The sequence below is a fragment of the Apodemus sylvaticus genome, chromosome 16, assembly GCF_947179515.1.
Source record: "Apodemus sylvaticus chromosome 16, mApoSyl1.1, whole genome shotgun sequence".
Taxonomy (NCBI): Eukaryota; Metazoa; Chordata; class Mammalia; order Rodentia; family Muridae; genus Apodemus; species Apodemus sylvaticus.
The window spans coordinates 77,964,323-77,992,261 of NC_067487.1; the positions used below are offsets into that span (position 1 = coordinate 77,964,323).

The window sequence follows — 27,939 nt, forward strand, 5'->3', positions numbered from 1 at the left end:
CTTGACTTTAGCAGCCGAGGGGACAAGCACTTGTGGGCACACTCCGTGGGCTCTGGAATGGGAAGTCATGTCAGTAGGGGGGGGCAGTGAGGATGTAATGACCACTGTGTGAGGGAACTCCTAACACTGGCTCAGGACATGTTGTCATGTGGGACTGACCACCTTAGGATGCTCCTTTAAATATGGAATTAGGAATATAAATTCTGAGCAAAAATATACTGTGTATTTCATTTTATGATTTCTAACAGAGCTCTTGGACAGGGCAAGAGTAGGTGCCGAGGAATTTCTCGACAGATTTTAATAATCAAATCTGTAAAAAGTCTCTTTACTGCATTTATGTATACCACAATTCTCTTCTGTTCTTATTCCAGAAGTGAAAAAGAAACAATAATATACTCTGAGTTTAGTAAATCAAGATTTTTGTCTTTATTAGGCAAGCAAATCATGTATAAGAAAAACTAACTCATAAAGTACCTATTTGTGTTAAAAATCTAAAAAAGTTGAAAATATAAAACTATTATATGGTGTATGTCTAGATCAATATTCATTCTAAGAATATCTTTCTTTGTACTGATTAAAGGTGTGTGTGTGTTTGTGTGTGAGTGTGTGTGTGTGTGTGTGTGAGTGTATGCATGCACAAAGACATAAATACAATCTGCTGCCAGTGTATTTGTCGTTGGGTCTATATTGGTTTCTGGCCTGACCAGTTTGTACTGGATGACCAGTAAGCGGCTTGTCCCCAGAAGAGGCTAATTCTCCCACTTACACAAGTTACTTGCTGCCTGCAGTTCTCTGTCTAGGGGTGGGACGCATGCGATCTTCTCTCTCCTACATTAGCATGCAATTCTAGCCATTATTCTCCATAGTTCATACTGCCATTTCTAGGAGAGGCTGTAACAGCAAACTTCCTGGTACCCTCACGTTCACGCTCACAGTGTTTCAGCTCTCAATTCTATGATGTTCCCTGAGTCGTAAATGCAGGAGCTGTGATGCAGACATATCCGATGGGGCCGGGCTGACTCCTAGCCGTTCATCTCCGCATTGTTCTCGTTCTCAGCGGAGGAACACGTAAGGCTGAGATTATTTGATACTGCCTCAAAGAATCATGTTATCATATATTTACCCAAATTGTACAAAAGGCAAATGTATATGTGTGTACACATATTTACATATGATATATCATATACTATATACGGAATTTATGCCACTTGGGCTGACATGCTCCTCATAAGAACCATGAACCCCAGTGCCATGTGTGAGATATCTCCTTTTATATTACCATCATTTTGCTAGACCAACATAATTTCTTTTTTTTATTGATATATTTTTTATTTACATTTCAAATGATTTCCCCTTTTCTGGGTCCCCACTCCCCGCAAGTCCCATAAGCCCTCTTCCCTCCCCCTGTTCCTCCATCCACCCCTTCCCGCTTTCCTGTTCTAGAATTCCCCTATACTGTTGCATTGAGTCTTTCCAGAACCATGGGCCACTCCTCCATTCTTTTTGGACATCATTTAATTTGTGGATTATGTCTTGGGTATTCAAAGTTTCTAGGCTAATATCCACTTATCAGTGAGTGCATACCATGACTGATCTTTTGAGTCTGGGTTACCTCACTTAATATGATGTTCTCCAGCTCTATCCATTTGTCTAAGAATTTCATGAATTCATTGTTTCTAATGGCTGAATAGTACTCCATTGTGTAAATATACCACATTTTTTTGTATCCATTCCTCCATTGAAGGACACCTGGGTTCTTTCCAGCTTCTGGCTACTAAAAATAGGGCTGTTATGAACATAGTGGAGCATGTGTCCTTACTGCATACTGAAGAATCCTCTGGATATATGCCGAGGAGTGGTATAACAGGGTCCTCAGGAAGTGTCATGCCCAGTTTTCTGAGGAACCACCATAATTTCTTAATAAAGTCTAAACCTTATCTTTATGTCTACAGATAAATGTAACTACTGTGCCTCATCAAAGAATCCTCTATTAATCAAAACGCTGAGTTGTGGTGCTCAGCCCCCCTAGATGATTTGTAAAAGCATTTCTCCATATAAGCCTCAGGGGGCATTTGAGAAGACAGACAGACAGACAGATGATAGAAGCCAGAAGATCAAGAAGTTTGCTGTGACACTGTAGCTCCTAGAGATTTGAGAAGCTCCTCATATAAAGTGTCACCATCATGGCTGCTTTAACATGAGCTGAACAAGGAGAACAATAGTCATTCCCAAGTGGACAGGGATGCACCGCAAGGCTCAATCTTACTACCTGCAACTCAAGAATTCTGAGAGCGGGAGGAATAGCCGTTCCCAGAGAAGAGCGCACCCATTGGTTATCCAATACGAAATGGTCAGTCCTGAGAACATATATACAGGTAGCATTATAGAGACTGAGCAGGCTATACTCAGACATATATGTGTGCATATATATATATATATATATATGCAATGACTTTAAAAGAGAGCAAGAAAGAATTTAGAGTGATGAAAGGAGGAGGAGACATGATGCATTATAAAGAGAAAAGCAATTTCTCTATAGAACAAATGGAGTCTATTGATTTTATTTTTGGTTTATGTATATTTCTCTGTATGGGTTTGAGCATGTGAATCTAAGTGCTCACGGAACAGGAAGAGGGTGTTGGCTCTCCTGGAGCTGAACTTAGAGCTATTAAAAAAGAAGAAGATGCACCTAGTTCTGCAGTGGCTTGATGTGCAGGGGTGGGGGAATGATACCTGCGGGGCGGGCGGGCGGGCGATTCTCCCTTTCAGAGGAGAAGAGGAGAAGGGAATCTGGGAAGAATCTATGTGTGGAGTGACTCAGTGAAGGAGAGGCTGATATTGGGATGAAAACTGAATAAATAAATAAATAAATTAATGAAAAAAACCCAAACATTTCTTAATAGATAGTATCAGAGGGAATAAACAGATAGGTCAGCAGGCAAGGGTATACACTGCTCTTCCAGAGGAGCTGACTTTGGTTTTCAGCATCTGTGTTAGGCCTGTACCTTGAGGTCCATGGAATCTGATATCCCTGGCCACTGCTGGACCCCACATTCGAATGCACTTATCTCCTAGCTCCAAGTACATGTAACTAAAAAATAAAGCCTAGAAAAGATATTGGCACTGAAGGGTTTTTTTCCCAGTAAGTTATTTTTCAGTAATGCAGAAAACATCAATTAAAGATTTGAATGGCTCCAGTGTATCAGAGTATCACCACTTGTTTTCTATTGATCACAGATTATTTCACATAAGCATTCAAATATAACAGTTCATAGAGTTATTTGGACTGCAGTGTGGGTGAGCCCAGGAGTCATCTGGGTCTGTTCCTGCTCCCAGAAGGTTGGAGATCGGTGCAGAAGCAGTGGCAGAGCCACCCCCCCCCCCCCAGTGGGGCTGGGGGAGTCTGCAGTCCGTCCCTCTTCCGAACGAAGCACAGCTGCAGGTCACCATGCCTGGACTTTGGACTCCTCCGTCACACCACCGAAGCACTTTCCTTATACCACCCATGCACAGCATTATGATGCACGTTTACTGCTGTGTCCTTAACCACTCTTTATCCATCATTCATGAGTTTGTCTCCTTGGGTGCATTAAGGGGCTTAAAAGGCCCTTAACAAAAGCTTTTCCTCCTTTTGTTTTGTTTTATTTTGTTTTTTGTTTTTAAATTCAGCACACAGCAGTCTGACATATTTTAGTTTTCAACAAGTGCTACAGAACTGAACTAAAGACACCTTTCTTCTTTGGTGTTAATGCTTCCTGGGGTCTCCCAACTGAATTGAAGTTGTCTGACTTCGAGGCAGAGACAGCAGTGGGATCCAGACCACTTAATGTCTGCTTGCTAACAGCTACTCTGTCTTGGGTGTTGCCTCTGGTCCTCCAGATGTAAACTGGTCTTTTGATTATAGTGTTCAAATTGTTGCATGCTTTCTTGCTATTCCTGGGAGCGTCTTATAGCACAGGCCTGATAACTTGCTATCCTGTATTGCCAGGATGCAGCATGGGACCTGGGACATGGCAGGAACCATAAGTGGGTGGGACAAAGCCGAGAGACTGAGATGGAGATACCAAGCAGGAAAGAACACCGCCACGTGCCTGCCAGGAGGTGGGAGGTCAGGTTCAGTCCAGGGCTTCTGTTAAGGGAATTTCTCTCTTCTTACTATTTTATTTACTACTTCATGTAATTTTTAAAACTTTCCATCTTAGTACTTTTTTAAGTAACTGGTACAAATTTGTTATTTTTTTTTTAATGTATAGTTTTAAAGTCAGAAAACAACACAGGGACTACTCATAATTCAGAATTTGAATTCAGGAATTTAATCTCATAGCTTAAAAATGAGTAGGTTGATATAAATTTAAACCTCAGATAGGCGATCATGGTACAATGATGAGTGTAGAAAGTTATGAGTGTATAATTTCTATAAGGCAAAAGGACAGTGAGAATGAATTAATCATAGCAAAGGGAGAAAAGAGAGGTATTTTGAACAGAATGTGAATTTTAGAAGAAAGCAAAAGGAATATGGAAGGGAAGAGCAGGGGAGAGGTCTGTGAATGTGTAGAGCACACCAGGTCAAGGAGAATGCTGTCCTCCTGCCTCCCAGTACAGCTCATCTGTATCCAGATGGGACAAAACCTGCTCTGGAGTCCCCCATTCTTCTAGACTCTGGGTTTATCCTTATTTTGAAAACACCTTAACCTGGGGGAGAATGCAAATATGAGTGATTCTAGAGCAAATCAGACGGTGCAGACTTCTTCAGGACTGACTGGCCAGTAGTTTAGAGTCCTCTAGGGCCTTTCTACCACAACTGTTCTGGGACCCAGACATCAGGTACAGGCTGGGATAGAACAGTGCTGAGCTGGGGAAGTCTGGCACATTTCAGCCATGAAACGCTCTGACATCCTGAATCCAGCATCAATTTGAAGCTAAATACAGGAAACATGTTATGTGTCTAATAATGTTCATAAAGTAAGTCAAATTCAAGAAGAACCTGAAGAATAGCTGATGTTGATGGTTTCTCAAAAAAAGGAAGAAGGGGGAAGAGAGGGAGGAGGGGGAGGAGGATGAAGAGGAAGAGGACTAGGAGGGAGAGATCTAAGAGGAAGGGAGGAGAAGGAAGAGGAGGAGAAGGGGGAAGAAGAGGAAGAAGAGGGGGAGGAGGGGGAGAAGGAGGAGGAGGGGGAGGAGGAGGACCGAGGAGGAGGAAAGCAAGCCAAAATGAATTCAACAATTGAGAAAGAGAGGAAGGGAATAAATTAACAAAGATCAGGAAGCAGGTTTTGTGAGAGTGTGAAACGTGATTGTAGCTTCACGTATGAATCTTTTTAGACTGTGGCACTTCCGCTGCAAATCTGTTACAGGGGGAAAAGGCTGAATCCAAAGTCAACTGGAGCTTTAAAAATAATTCTTCAGAGCATCTTCTCTTATAAACTATTCATATTTCATACTAACAAAAGCAGATGCGTATGCTATCTTCAGTAACTGCACTAATTTCCAACATTTACTTTTGTTTCCTTGTAGTTTCTTGTCTATTGTGATTCTTCCATTCATATGTAGGGTCGCTGCATGGCATCACTGGAGACGACAGTGGCCTCTATCTTACTCTCTTTCACAACACTGTTGTCAGTCATTATTGTTCTCACTTTCTCCTGGACTTAGGAGATCTTGGTTTATTTCTCTTCCCATTTTATTCCTTGATTCCAGCTCCTCTCTTATTCGAGTCCCCTCTCGGAAAACGTTACAACTCAGTTCTCTGAGAGAGAAGCCCAGAAACCATCTCCATTTCATCACCTCCTCTCATCTGTTGTTCATCTTGCCTTTTTGCCTCCTGTCCTCTGTCTGTTTGGTTTCTGACCGCACTTTCCTTTATACATTAGGCAGGGTCTAATTAAAATATCCTTTATACATCAGGCAGGATCTAATTAAAATGAAAACCTAATTGCCTCATAGCTGTTGTTATAAACCATGGCGGCCACCAACAGCCGCGTCACAGGCAAGCTTGTACAGTACCCTCCCCCGCTACTTCTCCCCTGTAGTTCTTCCCTCGTTTTCCAGAACACTGTGTTCTCACCTAAGGACGTCTGTAGGAGGTTTCCAAGCACTCCTGATCTATGCCATTCTTTCCTGTCTGTGATGTCTTTGCTTTCTTTTCCTCTCTGCTTTGTAGACCTTCGTCAACTTAGAAGAGCTAATCCCTAGAGTTTGGATATTGCTTTCCTCCTGAGATGTATTTTTGTGGCTGTGTCTCCCAGAAGTTACCACAAGGAGAACAAAAACCAAAGTATTGCAACAGGTATTTTTGTACCCTTACTTCAGGTTTCCCTGGGAACAAAGCATTTCCTTTGATATACACTGAAAACTCTGTTGGTTTGATTTCTGGTCTATGTCTAGCATGTCAGAAAGGCAGAGGATACCTAGATTTTTCTGTGAAGCAACAAAAATAAAGATGTGAGGCTAGCCATGGATTCACTGGTATCTTAGAACATTTGTTAATACCTCAGAAGGAGACATAAACCTTTATTTCTAAGGCATTGAGAGACTCCTAAGATGTAGAGGCTATAGTGTTTCCTTGCCAAAAATGCTTCTACTGCCAGTCTCTCCGAAGGCTGAAGAGAATTAAAAACTCTAATGGGCTTGACTCTGGCCCATTTTCCCTTGCCCAATGGGAAATCCCCGTCTGCCCTTCATCTATAACACAGCTTTCAGGTTTCTAGTTACAGGCTCAACACGAGCGCTAATAGACCCCAATCTGGGACAGAAATGAATTATTCCCCAATTTCTTGAGTTCTTCACTGGTAGGCATGGAAGAGTCAAGGCCAGTTCTAGAACCTGAAGAGAAGTAGGCTTCACCTCTGCACCCGCCTCCTCCTCCTCCTCCCACAGGCACCCTCACTCTCCGCCCCTTCCACTTGTCCTTTTACCACATCAGAAAGTTGCCTATTTCCTTCAAGTAGTCACAATCTATTGTGGATGACCCAGGTGCTGTTTGTATTTTGATGTTAATTTTGCTCACCCAGGAGGGGTTGTCTGGAATGAGAAATGAATGAGTCAAGACTTCTTGTGAACTTTCCCCTAACGAATAAAGAAACCAATTACTGGGTGAATGGGCTGGACTTCCAGGTTGGAGGGAGGAAGAGAGAGACAGGAGAAAGATAGGCGAATTTGGGCGGGATGGAGAGAGGACAAGATATAGCTACTAGACTCTCCTAGTTTAGACGGTGGATCTGCCAGGATTCACCCCTGGAGGATTTAGATTTAATATGGCTGACAAGATTAGGTTTTACTTGTTGCACCCAGCGATTGAGTTAATGTTGTTTCTGAACTAAGTTTGTGTGGCGTTTTCCTTCATGCGACTGCTCGACTGGGTTCCAGAGAGGAAGGTACGGTGGCAAAACATGGGTTTGCCAGATGTGCACCACAAAAGGTTGTGGGTGTTTTGATGCATGGGATTGGTGTGGTAACGTCCAGCCAGTAGGAGCTTAGTGAGCTGAGTGGAGAGATTTCGGAGCTCTGAGTCAGAGTCTCCACAAGAAGAGAACAGGCCAGTCACTGCCCGCCAGAGCCTGGCCGGCCGGACTGTCAGTGACTTGCCGGAATAGAGTGGATTCTGTTTTATTATTTCCCACAACAAAAATCCATTCCCTATATAATTTATTTTGGTTATTCTACAGTATTTTGATGGCAACAAAATAGGAAAGGGCCTTTTATGTAACATCATTCCATTGAGCACAGCCTGAAGACTTTGCAGGTCCTAATTCTGAGTCTGAAAGGTAACATTCCAGAGACTTGCATTAACCATGGCAAGCACGAACTAGCAATGGCATCCCCTTTTCCTGGCATATTGGAAAGTAACAAAGGTCTGAGGAATATGCAGTGCCACTGGGGTACTGTAAGGACAGCCTGTCAGTCATCCACTCTGAATATCCAAGTAAGGAGATCTGCATGGTGAGAATGCACTTCCATGACAGAGAAAACTCTTTACCTCTGCAGCCTGGCTTTGTCCAGCACACAGATGCCATTCAACCAACATGGGCTTTAATAAATGAATAACGGTACCTAAGGCTTCAGTGGCAGTGTCTCGTTTTAAAAGTGGAATTACAAGATCTGAAAACCCATAGAGAACAGCTATTCGATGCAGGATACCTATTGCTTTTTCCTCTAGCAATGGCCACTGTAGAACTCTAGGGTCCCCACTGTCAGACAAAAGTTAAACTAGGAAGAAGATGAACAGAGGATGATGGAGAACACAGAATGTAGATCAGTGGTGGAGCAGCTGGCCAGGCCTTTACAGGCCCCTGGAAAAAGTTACTGTATCTCTTTTATCTTTCTCTAGAAGATATCTGTATTCTATCTCTATTATTGTTTGTATCTGTTTTTATTTTTTAGATTGTAAGATGAATGCAGACAAGACAAGGTCTCTTGAGAGTTTTCTGGTCCTGGTAATTAGCAGTGTATCTGACAGTAGGATTTTTACTACAAATCAGTTAACTACAAAGCAGTTGTATAGAAGAAAAGTGCGAAAGACAGCCTGGTGACACATAGCAGGTAGCCTCAGACAGGCTAAGAAGCGGCTAGTGGCTAGAAGCCCCACTTCCTTCCCATACATGTGGAGTGTTCCTTACAAAGGTCAGCAGCCTTGGTCTCTGGCTGCATCATGACCACCACCACCACCATTCCCAATATAAAATTTCTTCTAGGACTTTGTTCAACAGTGTTCAACCTGTAGTGAGTTGCTAGTGGTTGGTTAGGCAGGACAGTTAGCTAGGTAGACTGAATATACTGGACTTCAGCAGACCTATCTATGAGCAGAAAACCAGAGAATCCAGGTAGACATCAGATGTGAGGAAAAGATTATGCACAAGTTCAGATTCAGAGGGTAGGCTTGGAATTAGAGATTTAGGTTTACAGGGTGTTGCCAATGGTCAATGAATAGAACTCAATTCCATTTATCTGCACTGATATCAGTCAGTAAGGAATTCCTAAGGGCAGTGACTCTGAAAAGCAAAGGTGCCCTTTTCTTTCCTATAGTAGTTTATATTGGCGTCTATATCTTATTTTCCCAATCAAACTGTAAAGCACAGTGTCTGGACTCATAAGAACTTCAGAGTCTTCACCGTGCAACTTACTCTCATCAACACCTGTGGATCAAGAATAGCTGCTGGATTTTCTTCAATGGTCTTGAGTAGGTCTCTAGTAGAAAGTGCTACATGCTTCTACTATTTAATGTAAATATGCCACAAACCCTCCCGAGACCTGCTTAGTGTTAGCCTTCCTTGTGGAGCTCAGGCTGCACTTGCCCAGCACATTGGTGCTCTTCCAATCTCTCTCTGCATGTTCTCCATGCAGTCCTATCCTGACTCTTCCCACTGTACGGCCGCCAGCTTCCCACCCAGGCCTTACTCCAAACTCAGCGTCCAGAGATCACAGCTGTGCCTTTTTAACTGAGAGTCCTCATACCTGGGAAAGAACACATTCCTTAGAATTTCATGAGCTAATGTAAATTTTGAGTCCATTAATCAAAGGGTCACTATTTGCTTTCTTAACAATATAATTATTTCCATCTGGAACTAGCTAAATAACTGAATGGTGCTTCTAGAACGAACATCAAAAGTGCCAGTAGCATTTCTGAATTAGTACTCTCAGCTCAGCCTTCCACTGGGACATGCCCTGAGGTTGGCTGGATCATTTGTTATTTGGAGGCTCTGTCTCTTAGATTCATACTCCAGTTCCTGTTATTTTTATAGTATTAATGTGGAGAGCCAGTTTTTATTAGCATAGGCAATTACAAATTGAGTATAAGGATTAGAATAAATAGGGTGCAGTAATAGAACAAAAGAGTCTGAAAACATCTAATGTATTCATTGTAGAAACTTGGAACTTTCCTTGTAGATTAAATACTTATAAATGGAACACATTTCATAGAAAAGTGATTTGGAAAGCCTGGTTGTAACACTAATATATTCTGAGTAAGACCTAAACAGTCTACATCACTATTATTAATTTATGAACAAGTTTAAAAATTTCTAACTTGATACTTTGAAGAATCAAGATAGATATATAGCTATACCTGCAAAGGTTCCAAGACTTGTGACAAGTCACAGTTGATAAAATTACATTTCCGTGATTTCATATTTTATACAAACAGTAAGGCTAAGGTTTCATTCAGTTCCTCTCATCTTGAATGGACGCTTTAAAAGTCAGAATGATCACTGAAGACTTTCATAGGAGAAAGGTATAGAGAGAGAACGTTGAAGGAAAGGAGTAAGGACAGTGCAGATTACACAGAACATGACTAGACACCGTGGTAGACAGACAGACTTGGGGTGGGAGGAAAGGAAAGAATGAATGGCAGTGCTGGAGTGTTTCAAAGACGGGCAAGGACAAGATAATAAGGAGAGGCCACAAAGCACTGGTCAGTGTGTCAGCCGGCTTTTTGTCCTGTTAGCTTTGCACTTTATGATCTAATGCACAGCTTTATCACAAGCCGGACACCGTGACCTTCAATTCACTATGGGCAGTGACTCAATCTGTTCCCTAACTCACAGAAACCAAGTGGAGGCTGTCAGCCACAGCCTACTCTGTCCTCTGGCCCTAGAAGGCCTTCTCTGAGGGGTTTCCAGGAATTAGGTGTCTCTTCCTTGTTGGCTTCAGTTGTCCATGGAAATGTTCTGCAACCTGATTTTTAGGCTTGACATTTCAATTTTTATAGCTTATGAAATCTTAGTGATTTTTTATTAGTCTACTGGTGAATCTAGAAATGTTCATTTGTACAATCATTTCTTCCTCATAGTTTACCAGGTAATCATGAAAATATTTCTCCTTCTATGTACAAAGAAGAAACTAAACAAGTCTTCCTTCACTATAAAAAAATTAATATTCTTAATATTTTAATTGAATGTATTTCTCAGCAATGAAAGCTACCATTTGTGGAGTTGTGGAGCACTTATCTTTGTCAAGAGTTGAGCCTACATCCCTGTGTGGATCTATCTATCTATCATCTATCTATCTATCTATCTATCTATCTATCTATCTCCACATATGCCAATGAGTAGGAACAATGTTGTTTTGAAAACCAATTCCAAGACAGTTATTACAGAAGCAAGCTTATGTGCTATGTGTGAACTGCACTGCCTACTTCCAAGGGTACTGTTTCTGCCAGCTTGTCTCATAATAAAGATTTCCTAGGGGCAGAGTGGTAGAGTGTATTCCTAATATGTACAAGGTTGAATCTTTTAACCAAGCACACAAAAATACGAAACTGACATCTATGTAACTTTAGAGCAGTTTGCCTGATAATTTTTCCCACCAAGGGAAATATCTATAATAAAATGTGCTATCTGACATGTATAGTATTTTATGTATGTGCATATACATTTTATGTATAATATTTCCCCATTGATACTACAATGGCCACTGGATAGAGAGGACAGCCTCTTCTATGGCTTTTAGGTAGTATCTATCTGGTTAAAAACAAGGGAGAGAAAGACGTATTTCTTTCAGCTCCTAAGGCCAGGGAGTCTGGTCTAAGACAAGTAGTCTGACCTTCTGGGGGCATCTAAGTGCAGGGCTACTGCGATTGTAAGATGCTCCTCATCAGAGTCCCAATTCTCAGGTACTGAGAAAAACACCTTCAGTGATTTATTTTGGGAGAATCTACACCTTTGAGATTAAGCCCGCTGCTCAGTTCTTGGTTTCCGTTTGCCTGGGCAGGTGAAGGAGGGGAGGCAAGGGTGCAGAAGACAGAAGCAAGTGCTCAGATGAACAAATGATGATGGTCTCTGTGCAGTGCTCTGGGTCTCATGGAAATCTTGCATGCGTCTTAAGGGTTCCTTTCCTAACCACAGCTACAGAAGCCGTTTCTTTCTCCCATTTTAACCCACACACAGATAATGCTGTTTTAATTTATAGGTCGGATGATAGGAAATGCAAAGGAATCCAGTGTAAAACTTCTCAATTTTCTTTAACAGCTCTGAGGAAGACAGGGGAAAAATACAATCTTAACTGAAAATTTCCCAAAGTTGCAAGGAAAAGGGGAAAATTACAGAAAAGCTTCAAGAACCACAGACTTGGGCTTTCACATCTTGTCAGAAAATCTGCACTGTTGGTAAAGCCTGGGGACCTGACTCAGCAGAGAAATGCCACCCACAGTCACCGACTGTCTCTGCAGTTGTGAACTCCCTGTTTTCTCTGGAGGCTTCCCACAGTACACTCGATGCCCTTGTCTCTCAGATGGAAGACCGGATTTTGTAAAAACGGAAATAAAATCATGTTTTATAATATTTAAAGGTGTTTCTGGGAGCCATGCTTGGAGTTCTGCATGGGTTTAACATCAGTTTTCTGTTGGACAGATAATACTAACTAACCACTTAACAGTTTCAAAATGCTCAAACTTGCTGTCACCATTGCTTTGAATAACATCTTGCTTCTTTTTAAAGATCACAGTTGAAAGATGAGAGGAAACAGCACCATTAAAAGAGGAAGTAAAAATGCAGTTCAAAGCCTGTTTCCATGAGGTAATGTGCGTTATTGACCAATCATCAAAGAGGCCCTGTCCATACAGAAACGAAGCATGAGGCGGAAGCAGTGGGTGAAGGGCAGTCAGGACCCTTCCCGCCCTTCTTGTATTACTTATTGCTGAAGCCAAAGGGTTAGATAAAGATCAATGAAGGTTTGTTGATCTAACACAGGAACTTGTGCTTAGGGAAATGGAAGCTGTCTGAGTTCATCTGCTGGGACTGCAGGTTTTATCTCTTTATTACAGCAGTGGAAGCAGCTCTCTCTCTCTCTCTCTCTCTCTCTCTCTCTCTCTCTCTCTCTCTCTCTTCCCTCATTCCCTCTCCCACCTCTCCCCTTCTGTCTCTGTCTCTATGTGCATATGTGGATCTATCAGGAAGATAAAACTTGTGAAATAATTTTCTGAATTATTTCTGTGTAGATGTATTTCCATACAGCTATTATTGCCTTTTTTTCCTCTAAAAGGAAATAGTTCAATTTAGTAATTAGAACCCCAGGAAAGTCAGGTTTTTTTCCACATTAGTTTGCTTGCAAACTGAATGGTAGATTCTAATGACACACAGATTTCTTCCCCCTCATCAGAACCTATCAATTTATTATCATACAATTTACTACTTTTTTTCTACTATAAGTAGAATTTCTCCTAGTCACGGTCCAATTCGAACTGGTTTATGAAAAGTGTTGAACTCTTTGCCTGGATTTTGATCACTTGTTTTCTGGTTACTAACAACCAGCACCTTGGTCTGGGAGTCAGTGTTCAAGTGCAGACTTCAGAATGACTTGTTTGCTGCACCTCCAGTCAGAGAAAGCGTCCTTCCCTACCACGGTTCATACACACTGCCCTTACAGAGCAAAATAGGTGTGGTTCCAAGCAAGCATCAGCGGTTTAGAAATGCTATTTTCCCCCAGTGGCAATATACATTGTGGGTGTGTGACTAGAATATTTAAAACACCTGCTGTCCTGGAACTGAGCCAAATGTATAATACATTAGCAAATGCTTGGCTCACGTCCAGTATCATGTATCATACTGCCATCAAAATACGGAGGGAGCTGGCACAGAGACACTTAAAAGTTTCACTAGAAGCAATTTGGGACATGGTTGTATTTTTATCATCAACAGGATCACCACACTAAACACCTATGACTAGCTAGTATTATAATGAAATTAATTATTTTTGGGTCAGAAAGGAACCAACAGCAAAGGAGAGGCACCCTTTGTGTTAGCCTTGCCAGTTAGCTTCACAGTCTTTTAAAGCTGGGTGTTTTTGCACACCACCCCTCTCGCACACAACACTCCAGTCTGACTGTGCTCTGTCTTGGAGGCACACAGTTAAGAAGGCAAACCACACATTGAATTATAACCCTAACAAAGTTTGCTAACAGAAATTGGGATAGGTATCCTGTTTGATGTCGTTCTTCCTATTTCTTTTTCAACATTATTTTGATGTTTCTTAACAGAATTAGTTTTTCTTTTGTGCAATATTTTCTCATTTTAAAAATCAGTAGACTGTCCAAAGAACCTCATTGAATACCATTTATTCCTCTATTATGTAAAGTGCTTCACAAAATGACTTCACTCCCTATGCTGAGAATTCATTTCGTACAGGTCCTTTAACACAGTAGGGCAGGTGCACTATGACCCTCAGCTTATAAAATGATTTTAAAGATATAAAAACAAATTATACTGCAGATTTCAGTACTTAGAAGGTGTGTATGTGTATGTTGGGTGTTTTAAAACTTGCCTAATGAGGATCAGCAAGAAAAGAAATGGTGCAGCATGCTTGAAGATCACACACCCTGCTTGTGCCAGTGGCCATGTCCATTACTTGTTAATGTTCACAGTGAGACCAAACATGAGGTTACAATTTAAAAAGCTGAATTTCAGTGGAGGTTTTGAAGCATGCCCAAGGTCACAGTTTACACAAGGATAGAAACGTGGTTTGTGTGACTCTCCAGTGTGTGTCTGCCTCTTGTACCACACTAGCCAGTGTAGTCGTGAGAAAGCTGGGCTTTTAGGCTTCCGACTTTCTGTAGCACACAGAAAGCTTAAGGGTTTTCATTTTTGATACTTTATGTGTACAGAATTCTAATCTGTTTGTTTAGTCATTAAAATGGCATGTTTTTAGGAAACTCCAAGTTCTTCAATTTTATGTATAGATTCTTATATTGCTTTAAATATGTGACCTGCAGTTTCTATAATTATTTAGTATTCTCTATATAATAAATATTTCTCAGAGAAATGCATGTGTACATTATCAGTGTAAACTGAAACCATATGCATTAAAAAATATCTCATGTACAATCATAGATATTTACAGGGTCACTGAAACAGCTTGCAACGCACACACACACACACACACACACACTGACACACACACAAGAAAAGCTTTTGGGGTTTCTACATGCATGCACATACACTATTTATACAAATTAAAATAGTTTAGCATTTTTTGAAAATTCTATTGTTTTCATTTTGAGGTAGCTAATATTACTCAAAAATGTCTCAAGTTTTCTTTCCTGCTGTTCTCCTGCTTGAGTTCATCACGTCTTTTTTTCAGACATTTTTGTTTTGTTTTTATCATATATAATTCTACATTAAGCAGTTAGTGTTTCTTGGGTCTGGCCCTTCTCTCTTAACTACCTCACAACCGTTTTCCTACCCCTTGCTGTATGTGCACAGTGTATTATTATTGACACCCTAATATCCTTCAGCTTCCCCTTTTCACGATACTCTGAAAGATTTTCATTTTCACTCATCTTTTGAAAGATCTCCCTTATAGCCGTTCTAGCTCCTTTAGAACCTATAATGATAATACATAGTATTTTTAGGTTTAATTATTCTGCTTCCTACTAGGCATTAGTCCATCCCATATATCACCATCATTATCATTGTCTTCATTATAAATTTTCCTATGGGCCAGACACCTGTTCCAAGTATTCAAAATGTTCTTACTTGTCACAGCAGTTATGCACTAGTTATTATTACTAATCTCATTTGCAAACAATGACCTTGAGACACAGAACATAAACAGTCTTAGGGACAAAGTGTTAGTCATACAGCAAGCGAGAAGCAGACATCTCAGGTAGCTTCAGAGCTGCTGCTCTTTGACTTATGCTATACTGTCTTCGTAAGATATCTCACACACTTCCTCTCTAGATTGTCTTGTCCAGTTGTGTATTTTCCCACGTGTATTTTCTATTTTAGCTAGATAGTGGGAGAGTCACAGATTATGTTATGCAAACTTTTTTTTCTCTCTCTCCTAGTATTGCTGAGTTCTGCACATAGTTGGAATTTCATAATTATTGCTTGAATAAAAAACCAACAGTGAAAAATAAAAACTTAACATAAAGATCAAAAGGTCATTTTTAGATTTGATAGTAAAATGTAATTAACATCCTGACTTCATTAGTAATCCACAAAATATATCCAATTTAATCTATTAACCTCAATCAAAAAGTCATATTGCTTTCTTTACTACTGTAGTTAACAATACTTTATTGTCATTATAAGCATGTGACACACACACAAAAGTAGAATTTATCTTGTTGAGATCAATCTGCTTGTTTTATTTTGACTTCTATTATAGATAAATAGTCCTGAAGTTGTTTCAATTCCCTACAGATTAGGAGGTAGTCAAATCGATAACAACTACATAATACATAAAGGATGGATGCAAATTTTATAGCAAACAAATTAATAATTAACTTGTATCTGTTTACTGTAACAAAAATTTGTTGTCAGCTCTTTCTGGTTTAACAATGCTTGAGTCAAGATTGATAAATTATATATGAAAATGTGACTGTTTAAGGGCAAAATAACTCTAACACAATTGTACTTTGAGATATTTATGAATGTCATATAACCTATTGTATGTAGAAACTTGGGCTCTTACTATATGCTAGCATAGTGAATATAGTTTATATCACTATGCTATCTAGCAATATTCAATTTTTATGTCAACAATTAAAAAGACAGTATTTTGCAATGTGAAGACTTTTTTTATAGTGAAAAAAGATACTATAATGTCAAAGAAAAGCATTGCCAAAGTTGAGTGAATAATGACAATTTTGTTTTAAAGTATACATGCCAAAGGCTTTGTCCCTAGAGCACAGCTCTGAGTGACTCACTATCTAGGTTGAAAATGGTTATGCAGGATGGTGTGTCCTATTTTTCCATGCCTGCAGTAAAGATACAATATGGGAATTCAGCTTGGTAATTACTAATACACCACACAGACACAATTACACCCTGTGTGCTGCATAAAGGAATCACTTGTGGTCTGCATCCATTACAAAGAGCGGTAGGGGGCCAACATGCAAAACGACAGACAAAACGCTTTACAAGACGGAAGGAGACCAGATGAGTCGATGCACACAGATACAAGGACCTTGATTCTTCTAGCAATGATTTAAGTCTCTTTCCATCCATTAGTTTTCCTTTGTCTCAGGAGTCCTTAGCTGCATTACAGGAACTGAAAATAACGATGCTCAGACCCATGCAACCCCTGACCTGGGCTGGCATTTCCACACCCTGCTGCTGTGTTTGACCTGGTTATTCAGATTACTTAAGCAAAGGAAAATTGTGTGTGTGTGTGTGTGTGTGTGTGTTAACACAGCAAAAACTGTCTATGTATTTGTTTTAAAAATGGCTTAGTCAGAATGCCATTTTTAAACCAGAAAGCCATCTTCTAAAGAATTTTTTTGAGATAGTTTTTATTCCATTTTAAGAATTAAAATGAAAAAAAAAATCCTGCTTGCATGAAGACAGCTTTAAGACAGTGGTTAAATAGGGTGGTTAGGGGATCTGTTCCACCAAGAATGTCCTTCCACTGAGGCCTGAAGCCAACGAGTCAGCTGCAGCTCTCCAGCTACGGTGAGTCACACAAGTGAGCTCTTTCTGTGGGACTTTAAAGTTTTGAGTTTAATTGCAAGCAGTAAGTAGGGTTTTTGTTATAACAGAGTTTCCTGTTAATTATTACATGATGTACATTATTTTCCAACATTTTCATTTAAGAATCCTATTTCTTAAAAAGAAAGCCTTACAATTATGAAATTTTTAAGACCTTACAAAAGTTACTTCTGGCAGTTGGTCAGGTTCTGTGAAACAAAGCTTCGTCTTTCAGAAAGTGTTTACAATCTATGAAGGGGAAAAAAAGTGTCCTGGGGCTAAAATGTTTACTGGCACCTCGAAGTCTGAAGAGAGAGTCCGGCCTGTGGTTTCTGGAGGGCACTTTATCACGGCCTGTGTTCTCAAAGGTTTCTCTGAATGAATAGGACCGGCGTACTCAGTCCACGCCTGTTCCTCTCCATTTTCTTTGGCACGACTGAGAGCCAGGCTATTTTTAGTTAAGCAGCTTTCTATTTTTAGACAACTGCCAGTTAGAAGACATTTGTTAGGAAAAAATTAAACACACACACACACACACACACACACACACACACGCACACACACGCACGCACATGCACACGCGCGCGCGTACACACACACACACACACACACACACACACACAAAGGGAGGAGGGAAGAAAGCCTCTCCCAACATGTTGGGAAGCAGCCTTCAACCTGTAACTCCAGGCATTTCAGCTGCTTTCAATCTTGGAAAAATAAAGAAAAATTCAGAGTTCAGGGTTTTAAAAATAAACCTCCCCTCTGGCTAACACACCAGAATACAACAAGCTGTTACTATGTGAAACAGTGACTATAGAAATAAAGAACATTCTCCAATGATTAAACTGAGAGAAAAAGTTGAAGAGCATTAGGTTATAGGAATGTCACACAAGTACGTAACAATTTTCCAGCCCCTCGGCCAAAGTATCCTGTTTTAGAATTAGGAAGTAGGGACTCCTCTGTCAAGTGTATGGGATAGAACTTTAAAGTGGAACTTTCAAATCAAACTTTAGGAAGATATCTGCCACATTTTGCTAATGTATTCTATGTTTTTCCCCTAAAATTATAACCACCTGTTAACAGAGAAACTCTACATTTGAAAAATCAAAAGCTATGGGAAATCAGACCCCATCATATCCATACCATAGATAAGCCTGGTCTGTTCATACATTTATGATTTGCTATCATTGTACTTATATATTCCTTAATATTTAAATATATATTGAAAATCTATAGATCACTAATCTTTTTACTTTAAATGGAAATAAATACTTATACATTAATGTATTCCACTCATCACTGGAGGTCACTCTTTCATCTACAACTCTACCATGAGGAAAGATGGGTCAATCAACAACTAAGGGCACATACTGCTTTTGAAGAGAATCATGTTTGGTTTCCAGCTGCCATATCCCATGGCTCAGAACTTCCTGTGACTCCTACTCTGGGAGATCCATTGTATGCACCCCATACCACACCATAAACAAGAGATGAAGAAAATAAAAACCTTTCAGATTCACTATGGCATTCCTTTGGGTGCTTGCAGTTGTAATTTCTTTTTTCTTGGACAACCCACACTATATGTAGTGTTACTTCCCCAGAGTGTGGCTCGCTGGGCTTTAGGATAGTTACAGCTGCATCTCTACCAGCCAGCAAGATGCTTCGTATACACACTCAGCATCACCATTAATCGCTGCATGAAATAGCCAAGCTGTATATGTTTTGCACATGCTAGACTATCTGTTCTGGGGCAGGAAACACTGAACATGGCACAATCATTTCGTTTCCCGGGGTGCTTAGCACCAAGCCTTGCACATTTATTTTCTAAATATTTGTGGAAAATAAACACTATATTGATCTCATTTAAATTTCTTAATTTTTGTGACATGCTAGCTATTAATGGTAAATGTGTTATTTATAAAATTACACATTTATTAGCACGAAATATACATCTTGAAGTTAAGAACTTGCTCCCTTTGCTATCTTATTTTATTTATTTTCTGAACTTCCTCCTTGGCTTTCAAAATATAAAAATGAACTAAACAGTTTACAATAGGCTCTGACATCTTTTGTAGCCCTTGATCCTAATTAGAGACCCAGGAGAGACTTCAATGGAAACAATACTAACTCAAGGGAGAAGCCTGCAGCCTAGAAGGTACATAATTGTTCTGCAGTCAGACAATGGGTATGTTATGTTACTGTAACAGTGTTTTGAGGTGCTGGAAATGAAACCCACCACTTCCCATGGTAGGCCTGTGTTCTAACACTGAACTACATACCCTTGAAATTAAATTAAACTTTTATCTCTAATCCCAATTTGTGGGGCTTTAAAAATTTTATTTCTGAAAGTTCAAATTAAATGATCAAGTTTCATTAAAATGTTCACAATATAACAATGACCATCTAACTTCTGATTTTTTAAATATGAAATGAACTCAGCACAGTTACAGCTAAGGAGAACCAGTCACTGGAGTCTGGCTATATGTCCTCCATTAGGTAGTGGCTAATCACTGTGATGCCAGCTATCTCAATGGACAAGAGTGTTAGGCTCACCAGTACATTTCTTACTGTCTGTAGAAAGCCTTGATGATGCATGGCTAAGTATGAAGTTACAGCTTCATTTAGTTCTTGAGCACTTTGAAATACATCCAGATAGAGAGAAGATCTGAACCTTCACTTAATGTCAATGTATATGCATTTGTAAGGTTATGGCCCCATTTACTGACCAATGCTGACTTATTTCAGGTTCTGTAAAATGTGGTTCTATTATCCAGGACAATTCATGTGATATATATACATATACATATACACACATATATATATATACACACATATATATCTCACTATATAATATATACAATATGTATATATAATATATGTATGTTTTGTATATATAATATATGTATATATATATATATACATATATTAGAACAGAAGGTATAACTCAGGAGGAAGTACTTTTCTAGAAAAATCAAAACTTGGGGTTGAACCTTCATCACTACACACATACACACACATACACACACACTATTTTTTTCAAAAATATTGTGTTTCAGAAACTGAAAGCTTAACAAGAGATTTCTTTTCAGTTACTAGCTATTCCTAGGGTCACTGTAACCTCAGTTTTCCTGTCTATAAAATGGTCCTCTTGCTAGTATAGCGATATGGCATTTGTTTATAAATAAGGCAGCATTTGCAGTTATCTTGAAAACTACACCACACAATTAAGAAACTGAGGAGGTGCCATAACTAATTCATATATCTAGTTTTTTTGGTAGTATTTTTGTGAGAATAAACAAACACTCATTTACAGATGCTGTTTATAATGCTTCCTTCATCAGAACAGCAGCCCTGAGAAGTTACTGAGTTTATTTACTGAAACATAGAAATAAGAGATTTAATTGATATGAAGAGGCTTTCAGAATCTAATTAACCTCCCAGTTAGTCATTAACTCTATGACCTTTACAGATAATTGACAGAAAGTTTCTTTTCTTTGCTCAGGCCGTGTAAGAAGTGGCTGAATTTCAGGGTAACAGGAAGCATGCTGTGAACAGCAATGAGATGTAACTGGATAATGTGTCAAGTAGTAGCTACTGTATCAGAAATACATTGTGCTCTGTAGCATAATTTACCCATGTACTCTGTTCTGTGGACACGCAACACTCATGTAATTATAGTTCTTTCAGTGACTGGGCTTCATGGTCCTTTTAAGACTGTTTTAAGGATTCTCATGACCATGAGGATAGTAAAATCAGTGGCAGAAGTCCGACTATCCTTCTGACTCACCCTGGCCAAGAACATTACACTTACCCAGCAGCTTCCGACTTGGGCTCAGAAACTTCCTCCTCACCTGCTTTAGAAAGCCATGCCCCAATGACTGGTCACAAGGGAAGGGAGCCTAGTGTGAAGACCAAACCGCCCTGTGTGCCCTAAGTGCAGCTTGATTGCAGAGTCATAATGGTTGTTAACAATGGCGCTTCCTAAAAAGTCAACTCTTGCTCAAAGAATTAGTTTTGTTGACTACCAGTTTAAGGAAATATTACTGGTATTATTCTAAGAATCTATCTTATGATGTGACCCTGAACAGTAAAACTACAAAGAAGAAATAGTATACAGTTAAAGTTTCAAATTCCATTTGGAAGACAGTGAGTGGTCACAAAGACCAGCATCAATGAGAAGCATGCCAGGAATACACAGTCCTATGTCACACGTAGAGCCGCCACACTGGAATCAACATTTTAGGAAGACACTACCAGGAATGCAAGAGGACCAGAGGGACTTTGACCCATTCTTTGACCTTCTTCCTAAATCAAGGTGAGGGCCCTGAAATGCATTCTTCCCTAGGAATCAATAGACCTTGGCATAGAAGGAGTACTTTTAGCCAGGACTAGAAACAAGTTTCCTGTGCCTTTTACATCTTAGTCTATATCTACATCTACCTATTTGTATAAACACACACATTTGGGTGTCAGTGACTGCATGTCTGTGTGTAGGGTGCACATGTGCGATGTATATGTGAAGGATAGAATTAAGTTTTGCCTGTTTTTTGAAACAGGGTTTTACACTGGGCTTCGGGTCTTGCTGATTAAAGTAGTTTTGTTAGGCGGAAGCTCGAGGGATCCTCGGCTGTTTTTGCATCTCCAATGTGGGGATGTGCTAAGGAATTGATCACAGATACTCATTCCTGCACAGCAGAGAGGCCCACCCTCTCAGCCCAAAGTTTGTTTTCTGACGGAACAATGACATTTCTTCAAGTTCACTTTAAAAGCCACTTTTACTATTAGAGCAGAGGAAATAAAAAGGAAGTCTTCATAGACTTTATTTATACTACAATGAGCATCAACAAGTTGATGTATATTGAGTGTTGATGGTGTTCTATTGTTGTATCCTCCAGTCAAATAAAAACTAGTTGTAATTAAAAAAAAAAAACAAAACAAAAAAACAAACAAAAAACCCACAACTTGTCCAGCAGCACAATGCATGTTCTAAAATAATGAATTCAGTTTTGAGAAGCACCATTATCTTTTATCCTAATTTTAGACAGGACTGAGAACTGTCCCAAAAACTTCACTTATGAATTTCAGTAAAGATTGAGCAACACATTTGAAAGAAATGGTCTATCCTTTAATATTTTATAGGACAGTTTTAAAATTCCAAGCCATGAAGCATTTATGTGCCTGGTAGTAACAGCTAGCCTGTCCTCTTTGGTTGAAACAGGTTGCAATCATCAAATCCTTCCTGCTACGAAATGTGCAAATATCACCAAAATGGATGATTCTGATCTAGTCTAAGTGTTTTTTCCTTTTTCTTTCTAGTTGTTAAGAGAAAGGAAAGATATGAAGATTTTGGTTCACAGTAGTTCAATAAGGTTTTTTTGAAAAGGTAATAACGAGAAGTGGTAATGACTAATCTGATGAAGTTAGTCCTGGCAAAAGGCTGTGCTGTCAAATGGATGGCCCTTTCTGCTCTCACTGCTAATGACGCTCTGTTGACCCTGTGAAGTACTGATACTGTTAAAGCCAATAGATCTGGGAAGTAAGGGAGAGCCCAAGAAACCCATTATAGTATAGATATGAGAAAAAGGAATATATCAAAAATTGTAGTCTGACATATTAGGACAAATGCAAATACAATTTACAGGTTTAGTGAAATTTTTAAAGATATATAAAACACAAAAGTGAAAATCTGAAAAAGTTTTTATAAAATTCAGTTTCTTTCTTATTCCTTCGAAAGCTCAACATAAAATATTTAAATATTTATGGGATATGCTAATATTTTGTTAAGTTAATAAGTCAAGTATTCTATTGAAAACAAGTCTATACTTGATTTAGCATAGGGCAGCAGAGGCCTCCTAAGTCATTAACCATATGAGCTATTTCAATTATGTTTTATGGTAAATCTATGGAATATTCTAATGTAAATCATGGATATTATTTCTTTAAATCTCTTCCAAAAGAGGACTTTTTTTTTTTAAGAGAAATTACTAATCATAAAGTTAGGCAGTGGTCCAATGTCGCATCAAAAATGTTTAAAATGGTATCATGGAAGATGTACCAGCTCTCTCTTAGACAAAGATTTACCTAGGACCACAGCCCCACCCACATGGTTAGTGCCCTCTATGGTCTAGACCACTTGCAGGTGTGTTTTAACCAGACAATGAGGTTACTGATTGACTGTGGTTACTGGCCTGGGGTAAGATGTGTGTTTAGTTTTTACTAAGTATTGAGTTCCAAACTGGTGTCTTTTAAAAAGAAGTTTCATACTCTGTATTCTAAAGTTACACTGCTGGAGAGTACGCCACTTCTGAAATGCACCCTTCATATATCAATTTGAAGAATGATTTATGATAAATTATAGGATTTCTCTTGGAGTTACTCTGAGGGTATGATTAGTTAAAATCCGCCCTCTTTACATCTCAGTTAGGCCGGTGTGGTCTCACTGACCTTTTGTGAGACGCAGTAGGTGAGGGTCTTTCCTGTTCAGTGAGTGGCCATGAGCCCACATATGGCCACAGAACACTTGAAATGTGGCTAGTGCTACCGAGGAAATGAACCATAAATGTCACCGAGTGCTATTTCATTTAATTATGAAGAACCCCATGCGGCTAGTGGTTGACAGAGAAGAGGTGACAGCTCTAGATAGAGTTTTTTTTTTTAAATAAATTAATCAATTTTGAGACTTTTATATAGGAGACTGTATTCATATTATCCCTGTCCTCCTCTCTCTAACTCATCCTATGTCACCCTCTCCCTTGTAAAGTTTATGGCAAATTGTGTGTGTGAGGGGAGTATATGTTGTATGTCGGAGCACAGGATAGGGAGGGACAGGGTCAACTGAGGAACAAGCAAAGGCAGAAGGGAGCCAATGTCAGGGTCACCTGGCCCGGCGAGCCTCTTTCAGAACTAAGACTTCTTGAGGTACTTTGGTCATATTTGCAGTTCACAGATTCCATTGCACATAGCACACACCAGGAATTCAACAAATCTTTGTTAGGTGAATGACTGAAGAAGAGAAAGTCTAGAAAGTACTAAACAAGTCAGTAAACAGGCTTTTTCTGCTAAGTACTTGTACATAATATAAGCACATGCAAAGTATTTTATAAATCTATATTTTATAATTACAAGTTATATTGGTTTGGCTGTAATAAAAGGTCAAGTGAAGTAGTTTTTGCATTTTATACCAAATCTCAAATTCTGTAATACTTCTCTGTAAAGAGGTCTAATTCTACTTCTTTTGCGTTTCTTCAACAAAAATTGTACTTGCTGATTTTCCTCCTCTCCAAGAGCACTTACACTGTATGTAACCTTCCCGTAGTACTATGAGGCAGCAAAGGTTGAAAGCTATTTTAAGGCCTTGTAAGTTCTAATTTAGGCCTTAACACTTACTGCACTTAATGGGCAAGGAAACATTTTTTTATGCAACAATGGCTTCTAGGTTATCTTTAAATGCAACAGGAATAGGGTGACAGAAAATACAATTTCAGTTAAATTCTCCCTCTCTTTCGCTCTCTTACATTCAGACACACACACACACACACACACACACACACACACACATACACACAAAGAAAGGGAGGGAGGGAGGGAGAAAGAGAGGGAGGGAGGGAGAAAGGGAGGGGGAGGGAGAGAGATATCTTCTACTGATACATTTGTGATTCCAGGATTTCTTTTACATTTTGTCTCTATTTACATGTAATAGTTTGACTTCTGGTCCAGACTAGATGACCATTCCATAGACCCTCTGACTGGTGAGAGACTCTGTGTTGGCCAGCTGCTAGCAACACCCACCCCTGGGCTTCATAGTTAGTAGACATAGAGTGGATATGGGGTAACAGTTAGTCTCGGTCTCTGTTACCCCACAGATCACTTGCAGTATACTTCAGGACCCACGTCCTGTCATGTAGTGAGGTTGAACTGTTAGTGTCTGCCACCTTCGGTAGCTTATGTGGTATTTATGGGCTATTGCTCCTTTGCCTTCCAATTTTTCCCAAGCTGTTTTTTGTAACCCTTTGTTTTACATCTTTAACAGGAGTGCCTGGCCGATTCTTCTCAGAATGAAGGCATCATTGTCCTAGATACTAGCCCTGTAGGATCTACATCCTTTGGACCATTCTCAAATATTTAACAAACTATTCTTCAGGAATACAGCCAGAGAGAAACGTCCACAAGTTCTTCTGTTAATGGACAAGTGGTGACCAGGCAGTTCCTTTATACTACCTGAATTTCAGAGTCCTGTAAGCTAGCACTTGGATAAATATCTAGTTATGTGCTATGGAGCCAAACAAAATGGACTTTCTTCAAAGTAAGTATTTTAAAGACAATAGCTGATTTTGTTTCTTTTTTTAAACAATGGATTACAATTTTAACACATTTACTAAATCTGGCATATTTATATAGTGTATCTAAACAGATATTCAAGCTGCATTATGATACAATGGAGGGAAAAAAAAACCTATTTCAGCCTATCTGTTAAGCCTTTGTGTGTCTCTGTGCCATTGTAACAGTAGTGCTAATTATCAAGCAAAGACATGGTAATTACACAGAGCTTTCTGCTAAAAGGAGAAATCTCTTTTCAACACCCACTCACTGCAGACTTTCCTGTGACCCTACAACTCTACTCTAGCATGGGCCAGGAATCTGCACTCCAGTCTCTGTGTTAGCAATCATAACATTCTCTCTCTCCCCAACCTTTTCTTCCTGTGAGTAAACTGTTTGTAGAGGGTTAAGGGAAAGAGGCAATGGTCCAAATGGGAAATGTAAAACTAATGACCCTTTATGGAATATATTATGCTACTCATTAAACTTACTCAGTTAAATGTATTCCATTAAATTAAAATAAATAAGATTCAAAATTTTACCCAAGAGTAGCAGACTATCTCCACTTTACGTTTTCTGTTAGATTTATTCTAAAGGAGAATTCTTCCAACTGCAGATTCTTAGTCTCTCTACTGTAATTGATGCCCCACTATGATTTGAAACCTAGTATGTTTGACCACTTGAGGGAAGATGTCTTCTCTGTACACTCTCCACTCAAATTTACCTCAAGAATTCTTATTTAAATGTTCCATATCTTTAAAAGTGGTATATATGCTAGTGATATAAAACTTTTCTGTTAGAGACTTTGCCTTTCAATTTTCTCCATCAACTGTTATTTCTAAAACGGAGGAGGGCTGAATCATGAGGAATGTTACAGAGAAGATCTACCTCGATACACTTACAATGTGTTAAGAGTTACATATTGTATCCATTCAGAATACTGAGTCAAAAACTCTAGAGTTTTCCAGAGAGTTAGAAGCATAGAGCAATTCAGGGATTTAATATATTTATATCAAATATAAGATAATGGAGTTAGAGCTTTACTGTGGTGTTCCAATGTTTCTTTCTATAAATTATATTGACAGAGAAGATTTTGGAAGTTTTTGTGCAGTTCTAGGATTGGGACTCGGAGTCTCCGTTGCGCACCGGGTTGTACCACCACTTTTGATCCTCACGCCTATTCTTTTTCAGATGAGAAACCTTCAGCTGGAGAGAGAGACATCTTCCCACGTACCATGATACTGCAAATCTCTGTCTCTTGACCCACTGTTCATATCACAGCCTTTAAAGAAATCTAACTCTCACATGTGCATCCATACAAGACTATGAAAATATCATACGGGAGGCCAAATTTGAAGTCACCTTTAAGACATAGAGCACCCTTCTCTGCAGAACTCTACATATGAACCTTTGGGATTATAAACCCTGAAAGCAAAACTTAAAAGCCAACATGTTTTTCTAATCCATCTAATACAGTTCTACTGTTTCAGAGCACATGAAGTCCAAGGACATCAAATGCAATGTCAGATTTTAACTCCGTTTTTTTTTTTTTTTTTTTTTTTTTTTTTTTTTTTTTTTTGGTCTGGCGTATTTGTTGTTTTAGCTGTAGTATAAGGTTGGAAGCATCAGTACACATACATAACAGCCCTTGAAGCATTATAACCAACCAGTTCCTTCATCCTTGGCTTTGCATTTTCAAGTTTATGCGTGGTAGTCGAAAGAACTTTCCTAAAGGCAGGTACATTTTATTGTCAGTTAGGGTTTGAGGACCCTAACAAGTGCGTGGCACAGATTACTAGCCAACATAAGCAAAAAATGACATGTTGTGACTTTTAACTGAAATTGTTTGTTTGTCTTATTAGGCAAAGTGACAGAATGAAAATGTAAAACCAGTCAACGCAATGCCTTCAAAAACTTCAAATAAAAGGAACGAAATCAGGATTTGTCTTAAATAATTAATCATTAGAGGGGGTATAATAAAAAGATGGGTATGTAGGAGGTCTGTGCCTTTGCTTAGCACTGGGGCTGGGCCTTTTGGACAGAGGGCTGTCTGTGACAAGGAGCTGTACTCTGACAGTCCAACTGTGGCCTTCCTGCTTCCAAAGCATTTACTTTCTTCCAGTTCCGGGAAAGTCTGTATAAACCTACTTGTCCCAAGGATGGACAGGAGAGGCAAAAATTAGGCAGACAGAAAAATTCTCTTTCCCTTTTTAGTTGTGGAGCCATT

The 27,939-nt window shown here is 39.3% G+C and overlaps 1 protein-coding gene and 1 long non-coding RNA gene across 9 annotated transcripts in view; one reads left to right on the forward strand and one right to left on the reverse strand.

Moving 5' to 3' along the window:
* Positions 1–27,939, reverse strand: part of Mef2c (myocyte enhancer factor 2C) — a 144,315-nt gene that overhangs the window by 46,380 nt on the left and 69,996 nt on the right. The gene's annotated exons all lie outside the window — the stretch shown is intronic.
* Positions 16,825–27,812, forward strand: LOC127667010 (uncharacterized). Its single transcript, XR_007973767.1, has 3 exons — positions 16,825–17,381; positions 25,426–25,698; positions 26,904–27,812. It is a non-coding gene; the product is annotated as an uncharacterized LOC127667010 (long non-coding RNA).